We start from the raw sequence: 8,781 nt of genomic DNA, 5'->3' as shown, positions 1-8,781 counted from the left end.
GCAAACTATGATTGCACTATGTTCCTGGAAGCCTGGGATATGAATTTACTATTGCATATGGAGGCAGCTTCCTTAAAACCTCCTTTATTAAGGAATGTTGGAGGAGGAGAAATAGCCACTGATAAAGACATATCTGAAATTCATCTGAACATATGTATTCTTTTACATGTGTTTAACAGAACTTAAACCTGCAAAAAAGTTACATTTGCACTTTTTTTCTATTTCAAGGACACTTCCTTTAAATATTTTGAATTTATACAGTTCAGGATATTATATACGTTTTGTTAACTCTAAAGCCCTTTCTAAAAGGCTGAACTTTTAAAGTAAAGAAATAAAGAGCAGAGCACTGATGGTAATTCTGATACCCTCTGGGGAAGTTGCATTAACTTTTAATTTGTGACAGATTTGCATTATACAGTGGCAATCACGTATGTGCATAATATAGCGATCAAACTCCTCAGGACCCTCAACCTCTGATGAACTATGACCTATTTAGAAGGTGGGCAAGAGGTTAACCTTGACTCTAGAAAACAGATCTTTCTTTAAAAACATTCTCTGTCCTAGAGGAAGAACAGGCATCACAAGGAATTGCCAAGGGAATAAACATAATCGCTGCCCTCTAGAAGCTCACAGAGTAACAGGCTGTTTTCTTAAGGAAGATGTTGTGATCGCTGGCCGTTCTGTAAAGAGTTTAGTAGCACACAGACAATTTTTAAAATGTCAATAATTACATATTTTTGGTAATGTATATTTGCAAAAAACTATCTAATCTGCATGCTACTTCTCAGGACAAGTCTAAAGGAGGGGGCAATATTACATGCATTGACATCAAGGAAGGTATTAGTTAAATAATACAGGTGATTTTCAGATATGGTGAGCTTCCTCGACCTTCTATCCTGTCTGAGTCTTTTCAAAAGGCTTCCAGAGGTTCTTTGCCAAACTCTTTCTTCCCATTTCTCTTGTAGTGGCACTCTACTCTTCCTTTCCCCAGCCCCTAGCACCCTCACCCCCTTTCCACAGGCTTGGGTGACACAAGAAAGCCACACTAAAGGGTAGAGTTAAATATAACTCAAGTCCTTAGACAATTTGCAGCACGGTGTTGCCAAGTGGATGTAGCAATGGCCTACATCAGAATCACCTGTGGACTACTCACTAGACATACAGTTTCCATTCTGGGGCAGGACCAAGGAAGATAGATTTTTTAAAAAAATATTTTATTTATATTTTTGAGAGAGAGAGAGAGAAAGCACAAGCAGGTGGGGGTAGGGGCAGAGGGAGAGGAAGAAGCAGGCTCCCTGCTGAGCAGGGAAGCCCGACGTGGGGCTCCATCCGAGGACCCTGAGATCATGACCTGAGCAGAAGGCAGACGCTTAACCAACTGAGCCACCCAGGCTCCCCAGGGAAGATAGATTTTTAATAAGCACCCCAGGTGAGTAAATATCCTGGGTAAAGTTGAAAAGGAAGGCCTTAGTTATGGAGATAACTGGAGATAGCTCTAAATGCTTAGCCAGGACAAGCAAAGGGCCCAGGGAGACGCATCTGGGTATCAACTTCTTATCCAATGGAATATTCTTTTTTGGGGGGGGGCTAGAAAATCACTTTTTTCTTGAAAATGATACCTGGAAGCATAGATCTTTCTGGGTTTTTGAGGTGAAGAACCCTTTTTCAGCTTGCTGTACTGCTGCTTTCATTGCTTGACTCTGGCCTTCTTGAACACCAGCTTTTCATGGAGGCTGCTGGTGGCCAAGCCAGAGCTCCGAAGGAAAACAGTTATTGTTGGGCTTGGCCCACGGACACTCTCTGTAACCTTTTGTAAGAGAAAGTGCTACAGTCATACGGTTCTTATATTCCACCTTATAACTTCTCCTCCCAAATTAAAAAGGTTTCAATTTCATAAGGTAATTTTGGCTACCTGAAAATCCAAGTAGAGCATCTACTTCCATACGAAATTTATAAAATATATGAAAATTAACTCAAAATAAATCAAAGCCCTAGAAGTACAAGTTAAAACTATAAAACAAGGGGCGCCTGGGTGGCTCAGTCGCTAAGCATCTGCCTTCGGCTCAGGTCATGATCCCAGGGTCCTGGGATTGAGCCCCACATCGGGCTCCCTGCTCCGAGGGAAGCCTGCTTCTCTCTCTTCCGCTCCCTCTGTATGTGTTCCCTCTCTCGCTGTGTCTCTGTCAAATAAATAAATAAAATCTTTAAAAAAAATAAAAATAAATTGGAAAACAAGTTAGAAGGAAACAGGTGTAAACTTTGTGGCCTTGGATCACACAATGTTTTTTTTAGATATGATACTACACGTCCAAACAAAACCAAGAGAATAGATAATGTGGGATTCATCAAAATTAAAAAGTTTTTTTTTTTTTTGCTTCAAATGACACACCATCAAGAAAGTGAAAAGACAACCCATAGAAAGGGAGAAAGTACTTGCAAATTACATATATCTGATAAGGAATTTGTATCTAGAACACTGGAAGGCACTCTTACGACTCAGTAATAAAAGATGATTAAAAATGGGCAAAATATGTTGATAGACATTTCTCCAAAGAAGATATATATAAAAAAGATGAATGAGTACATGCAAAGGTGTCTAACATTATTAACCATCCGGGAAATGCAGATCAAAATCACATTGCAATACCATCTCAAATCCAGTTAGATAGCTATAATCAAAACCAAATATTAACAAGTGTTAGTGAGGATGTGGAGAAACTGGAACCCTCAGACGCTGCTAGTGTGGGGCTATAAAATGATACAGCTGCTTGGAAGAACAGTCCAGCAGTTCCTCAAAAGGTCAAGCACAATCTTGTCATATGACCCAGCAATTCCACTCCTAGATATACCCAAGAGAAATGAAAGCATACATCCACGCAAAAGCTTGTACATGAATATTCTTAGCAGCATTGTTCATAAGAGCCCAAAGGTGGAAACAACCCAGATGCCCATTAACTGATGAGGCGGTAAATAAAATGTGGCCTATCCATATGATGGAATATTATTCATCAAGAAAAAGAAATGAAGTGCTGGTATGTGCAACAACATGGAAGGACTCTGAAAACATTATGTGGAGTGAAAGAAGCCAGTCACGAAATATCACATGTTGTATGATTCCATTTATGCAAATGGCCAGAACAGGCAAATCCGTTAAGACAGAAGAGTAGATCAGTGATTGCCCAGGGCTGGGGTGGGGGTGGAAGGGTGGATGGTTAGGGGAGAATTGAGAGTGGCATCACCTTTCTGAGGTGATGAAAATGTTCTAAAAGTGGAGGGGTCGTTGCACAACTCTTTGAATATATTAAAACCTACTGAATTGTACCTTTAATGGGTATGTGAATTGCCTCTCAATAAAGCTATTATAAAAAATATGAGAAGGCCAGGAGGGAACTCCTGAAATGGGAGGAATAGGGATTTGACAGTAAGTCCTCAGAAAGTCAATGTGTGAATACATTTATATTCCAGTCTAGGGAGGCAGGGCTTCTGAGTTCTCAGGGAACCGAGGGGACTGTGGAACATAAAAGGTCCTCTTGAAAAGTGTTTACCAACCTGTCTGTTGAGGGTGTGGGTGGACAGTCACAAAGCTGTGTGTGTATGGGACCGGGGCCAGAGAGATTCAGGGCTGATGTGTTTTAATAAGGATGGAAATATGAGTATGTAATAGGGAGGGGAGGGGAGGAGAGATGGGTAAGTGGGTAATATTAAACCACATTATAGATGGTAAATGTCCTGATCAAGCTGCAGACTAGGATTCGCTGGCCTCTTCTACCCTGGACTTCTATCTTTCAAGGATCTGCCTCTGCTGAGAGTTCATCTAAGAACATCAAGGGCAATTGTTGTACACACTCTTCACTCCCAATTTTGGCTTCTGCTCTTCAATTTTGCAAAATTGGTCTGAGTATGTCTGAGTCTCACTGCCACTCAGTCCCAGGACTGAGCTCCTTCTAACAGTCTACTGTTTGAGGGCAACCTAGCTGTTTCAGAAGTGCGTTACCAGTTCTCCATTCTGAGGTGAAGCAGCTAAGAGAAGGAACTTAATTTGGGCCCCCTTTTCCCAGCCAGTAAATCTTGGTTCTGTGATGTGGAAGCCTTGCTGTGTACCCTCTGTGTTCTTCAGTGCCCATGCATGAGGTTAGAGTAAAGGGTCTTAAAAATAAGAGAAAAGAATTGCAAACTCTTGGTTTTTGTGTCAAAGTAATACTAATTACATTCATTTACATGATTTGCTTATGCCTGGTTACCAGGTAGCACTGTGATTGTTTTGCTGGAAAATTTGAGTCAGATTAATTTTATCGTGCACTTTGATTACTAAATTCTTTCCTCAAATGCTCTATTTTCAGAGCTTATTTGTAACATGGTCATGACTTCCTATAACTGGAAAAAATTTAAAGGCAATAGTTGTGTGAAATGTTTTTGACTAAACCTTATCATTAACTTTTTTCTCCAGCAATATTTTAGGACAAAAATCTCAATATGGCCACATTTATACATGCTCTTTTGTCCTATTGCAGGGCTGGGTTCAGAAATAGACTCCAGTTTACAAATTCTATGGTACCTACCTGTGCCATATGATGGAATGAAGGCATATCTTATTTAGAAAATGCATTCTTGGGCATAGAAACTCTATGTGAAATCAGTGATAGTTGGTCTTCCTGGCACATTTGCAGTGAGGATGCATTCTCAGTGGCATATGTAAGCTATTGTTTTATTTTCTTCCATTCTTTCTGCAACTTTTGACTAATGCTGTCTAAGCACAAAGGTGTTTTAGTGCTCTTTTTACATTAGGCAATTTCCACCAATTCCTTATTTCCTGTTGATCTATACCTTTGATTCCTAACCATTTTCATGCCTTGAGCTATCATGATTCTTGCCTTCTAATGGTCAATGGGATTATCCTTTAATTTACTTTCAGCAGATGGACCATGCTCGCTTGTATACCCCTTTTCTTCCCCCACTCATAATTCATCAAAATTATCCACAAAACAAGAAAATAATGACAGAATGAGAGACCTCGGCTGAGTGAATAAAATGGACAGTGCCCCTCGGATTGAGAAAAGTGGAGTATATCATGTTTAGAACCACTGGCTAAGCATCACACACTATGAAGTGTCTCAAATGTTACCCTCCTTACAATGTAATGAGTTAGGCTGCGAGTTTCATGGATGTTGGGAGAAGACACGAGACTCCTGGGCTAGAGACAAAGAATAGCTTATTACTCACAGCAATCGCAGCAGCTAGAGTACCAGCAATATGGAGCACGTTCCCTGAGCCCTACTTCTCAAGTGTGATCCTGCTAGGGCCAGGGGATGCCTGCACAGCCAGTGGGTGGCATTACAGAGAAGAAGCCTGAGCTTAAGGAACGCAGATCTTTTCCAATGGCCAGTAAGCAAGCCTGCCCTTTGCTCTGAGGGGGGAAACTAGTTCTCTATTCAAAGGCTTTTTATTTTACAAACATTCTTGAGAGGATGGTGACTAGGGAGGCTGAAAGGTAAAATGGAGATGTGATCAGAGTGTGTGGTCCATCAGCCTGGGTTTCATTCCTGATCCTGTCACTTACACCTTGAGCGGTTTATTTAACCTTTACCTTCTCAGGGTTTTTACACCCACCTCACGCCATTCCTGCCTCAGTGTGTCACTGAGGATTAATGGAAGGAGGTAGTACCTCTTTCCAGACACGGTAGCACCGTGTCTGGCACACAGGAAGCCCTCAGCAGACATTAACTGTCATTATTATTCTTTCCTCCCAAAATACTATCACAACTTACATATGATTTTGTAACCTGGTTTTTAAATTTAGAAGTAGCTCATGAACATAGCTTCTGATTCCAAGGCTCTTTCTCCAGGTGAATGGAGTGTCACTCAGTGAGTGGATGTAAATCGGGTTGACCGCCCCAGGAAACAATGAGCTGGTCTCTGAAAAAGGACCCAGGCCATCCTGGGGCACATGGTTCTTGGGCCCGATTCGGGCAGTGGCCAGTAAGGGGGAGGGACAAGGCCACAAGAGAAACAAACAGAAGTGTGATCCTTTTGAGGCCTGCAGTTAGGACTCTTCAAATTCAGCCTGGGCAGGTGACTCCTGCCCTTTCATCTCCTTTGCACAGATGAAGAAAACCTTTGGTTTGGGCAGATAAGAGAGTTGTTTCATCCAGGTCATGAAGGAGGGCGGCACAGTGTATTTGTAGGTAACCTGGTGTCAGACACTTTTACGTCAGAGATGACACTCTTTTCTTGCTCCAGCTCCCGGCTAGAGCCTGGGGAATTCTCCCTATTGAGCACTGCTTTGGGCCTCTGTCCACCTGTGTACAGGGCCCAGAAGGCACCTTTGTTATAAGAAAGGAAAACCAACACTCATATTCTGGAGTAGGCTAGTAGTCACCCAGAACCACAGAACACTTTGCAGCTTTATCATACTTGCCCCTAAAAATACCCCTAGAAATGCTCCCACAGTTTTCCCTGGACCTCCCATGTTCAAATTCCAGCTCTGCCATTTTCTAGCTGTGTGATCTGGAGTAACGAACTTAACCTCTCTGTGCCTTGCTTTCCACACCTGTAAAATAGAGATGATAATAAAACTCAGCTCATAGGGTTGTCACAAATATTAAATGCATGTGTCAATTAATCAGATCAGTGCCTGGTGTGTGGTAAATAATGCTGATTATTGTTTTTAATCACCATCAGCATCACACATGAGCCCCGGTGTTCTCCGCTTGAGCAGGGCAGATATTACTGATTTTCTGCCAGATTCTCTAGCTCTAATACACACTAGGTTAGGGTCCTTCATGGCCTTAGTACCTTCGAGGGTGGCTTTATTTCTTTGCAGAGAGGTAGCTCTCCCCTCTGCTTTGGGGTTCACTTCCCCCTTTGTTTGTGAGAGAAGCAGTGGTGTTCATTCTGTTTTCTAAAGAACCCATTTCTCCCCCAGCCCACTCCCTTCTTGATGGTTGGATAAAGGCGGCCCCTCTTAGAGACCAGTCCACAGTCTAGAAGGCTCAGTTATGCTCTCACTCAGTACAAGCTGGTAAAGGAGTAGGGATCCTCTCGGAAAGCTTTTCTGTGCCCTGCAGGCCTGCAATGTGGCTCTCCAGTGGGAGGTCAGAGCTTCCAGAACTTGCCGCAGCCAGGAGGGCTCCGCGGGCATACTCTCTGCAGCTTGTACTCTCAGGTAGCAGCCCCCGTGAATGAGTTTTAAACCAGCTGCTTCTGGAATACGTCTGTATTAATAATGCCTTTCGGTTACGCAGCGATAATAACCGGAGCGTGCAGCTCCGTGCCAGGGCAGGGCCTGACAAGGCTTCCTCCCTGCCTCGGTTGTGTGTAGGTAGAGAATGTGTTTTTGGCCTTTCTGTGGAGCAGGAAGCAAACACCAACAATTGAGGGACAGGCTGGGGTGGGTGTGGAAAGCTGTTTCCCAAAATAGGGTCATGCTGTGGCATTTATTCTTAAAAGAAAAAACGTTGTCGCAGGCCTGAAAGTTCTGTGCTGCATTGTGACGCTCTCAGGGTGGCCTCTGGTTCATCACGGGCCAAACAATGGCGGCCACCGGCAGCTCTGGGGCTTCGAGCGGAGCACAGCCCAGGGCTCAAGACTGGAGTCCTGTACTTCTTGGCAGACACACAAAAAATAAGAAGACAGGAACGGCTAAACGTCCAGGGCATTTAGTTTGTGGCTCTCATCTGGCCCTCACCTAGCCTGAGCATGGTAACAGCCAGAGCTCCTACCTATGGCCCAGTTCCGCCCTCTCAGGGGATTAGACTTCTGTTTTTGTATCCCAGCTCCACCCGCTGTGTGACTTTGGGTAAGGTGCTTGACCTCTCTCAGCCAGCCTGATCCTCTGTAAATGGAGATGTTAGTACCACGCTCCCGGTTATAAGGGTTAAATGAGATATTTTATGTAGAGGCTGAGACCTGGCGGCGCATGACCACTGCTCAGTGAATGTCAACCAAGGTAGCATCGTTACTACTCCTTCAGGGATCCGAGCCTTTGCCTTGCCCTGCCTCCCAGGCTACTGGCTTCTTCTTCTTTTTTTTCAAGTTGACATTTTCTCATTTCTGAGATAGGTAGAAACGACATGTTTGCTCATAAAATTTCAGGTGTAACTCAGCTTTGCTCACATGTCATAGACTGCTTTACAGGAATATTTTTCCAGTGAAATGTCACAATTGCATGATTCACTGCCACACGTTGGGCCTTGACTCATATCGTTTCCTCCGACCTGATCCACAAAGGGTGGCATCTCGCTGGGGAACTGCACAACATACGGAATGCTTCACGAATTTGTGTGTCATCCTCACTCAGGAGCCATGCTCATTTTCTCTGTATCGTTCCAATTTTAGTATATGTGCTGCCGAAGCAAGCACCAGGCTATGGTTTCTTGAGTGACGAGGGAGACTCCATCTCCCCTGTGGGAGGCAGCACAAAGGAGAAGGGAGCACGCACACCCTGGAGTCCCTCTGCCAGGCTCAAACCGTGCCTCTGACAGCCCTTCTGCTGTTTAACTTCAGGCACATTCCTTCACCTCCCCGTGCTTCAGATCCCTCTCTGCAAGTGGAAAAACAATAATAGGATCTGCCTTCTAGGGGTGCTGTGAGGATTAATGCGTTCATCCACAAGAAGCCCTTCCACTTGGCGTGGGGCGAGTACCCAGGAAACAGTAATTGTCCCACGTCCGGGCAGGGCATGGTGCAGTGCCTGTTATCAATGTGGCGCTCAACAAATCACTCTTTGCTGGGTTGGATCCAATGGGATAGACCAGCTACCATTGGTTCCTCCTTGTTTCCCCC

The 8,781-nt window shown here is 43.9% G+C and overlaps 1 non-coding gene across 1 annotated transcript; it reads right to left on the bottom strand.

The window, feature by feature from the left end:
• Nucleotides 1-8,251: 8,251 nt before the first annotated feature.
• Nucleotides 8,252-8,358, bottom strand: LOC114198280 (U6 spliceosomal RNA). The gene has a single exon (XR_003607076.1). It is a non-coding gene; the product is annotated as a U6 spliceosomal RNA (small nuclear RNA).
• Between the last annotated feature and the right edge of the window lie 423 nt (nt 8,359-8,781).

The sequence above is a fragment of the Eumetopias jubatus genome, unplaced genomic scaffold, assembly GCF_037043125.1.
Source record: "Eumetopias jubatus isolate StellerSeaLion01/CBP00866 unplaced genomic scaffold, mEumJub1_p1.0 scaffold_5, whole genome shotgun sequence".
Classification (NCBI taxonomy): Eukaryota; Metazoa; Chordata; class Mammalia; order Carnivora; family Otariidae; genus Eumetopias; species Eumetopias jubatus.
Note: the sequence above shows the minus strand (reverse complement) of the source record. Positions and strands in the feature narration are given on the sequence as shown.